This window comes from Gracilinanus agilis, chromosome 2 (genome assembly GCF_016433145.1).
Source record: "Gracilinanus agilis isolate LMUSP501 chromosome 2, AgileGrace, whole genome shotgun sequence".
Taxonomy (NCBI): domain Eukaryota; kingdom Metazoa; phylum Chordata; class Mammalia; order Didelphimorphia; family Didelphidae; genus Gracilinanus; species Gracilinanus agilis.
Window position 1 is genome coordinate 637,008,157 of NC_058131.1, and position 1,300 is coordinate 637,009,456.

Genomic DNA, 1,300 nt, shown 5'->3' on the forward strand with positions numbered 1-1,300 from the left:
GTATGCTGCCCAAAATGCTCCAATTTATGTAATGAACAATTGAGTCAGATGATTTATAAAAAGCTTATATAGACTCAGAAATCCAGAAATGGAAAGGTAAATTTGGAACAAGGAAAGAACATGGGATATAGATTACTGATACTGGAAGACTGCTGTTACCAAAAGACTTCTATACCTATTTGTGCAAAGCCATTCACACAAAAGGTCATTTTGTTACACAAGCTGTAGTAGATTCCATCAAAAGGCAATGGTTTGCACCAGGAATAAGTACTGTTGCAAATGAGATCTGTAATAGCTGCTCTGTCTGCCAAAAGTTCAATCAAAGTGCATTCAGAAAGAAGGTTTAGGTGGTAGACTTTTAACATATTGCCCATTTGAGACTTTGCAAATTGATTATGGCAGTATGCCTAAAGCTGGAAGATACAAGTTTTATCTTGTAATTATTGATAGACTAAATGGCCTGAAGCTTTTTCATCTAATACCAATACAGCAAGCTTTGTGGTGAAAGTGTTACTTAAGGAAATTGTTCCTAGGTTTGGTTTACCTCTTACCATAGATTTGGATAAGGGATCTCATTTCACTCAGGATATCCTTAAAAGAGTCTATGAGAATCTAGAAATAACACCTAAGTATCACGTTCCTTATCACCCACAAAGTTCGGGTCAAGTGGAACGTGTGACTAGGGAACTCAAAACTATGGTAGAGAAACTCTGTTCTGAAACTCATCTCAAATGGCCAGATATTCTTCCCATAACTTTGTTTTACCTACATACAAGACCAAGGGCAGATCTACATGTATCATTGTATGAAATGCTCATTGGACTATTACAGACAAAGACTTTAAGGATATTTATGCATCTCTCTTAGGAGGAGATTGCCAAATTGCTTCATACTTAAGTGTGTTATAACAAAGGCTAAGAGAATTACAGGATAGGGGAGTATTAATTCAATCTGGTCCACTGGATTATTTTGTTCATAATTTTCAACCAGGAGATGTGGTTTATGTGAAAAATTTTACCAAAGTATTGGCAACAGAACAGAGTTGGGTTGGTCCTTATACAATTATATTAGTTTAACCATCTTCAGTAAAGGTATTAGGTAGAGATTCATGGTATCATGCTATCCTGAATAAGGAAGAGGAAGAAGAAGAAGAAGGAAGAGGAGTAATAGGAAGAGGAAGAAGAAAAAGAAGAAAAAGGAAAAAGAAGAAAAAGGAAAAAGAAGAAGAAGAAGAAGAAGAAGAAGGAGAAGAAGGAGAAGGAGAAGGAGAAGGAGAAGGAGAAGGAGAAGGAGAAGGAGA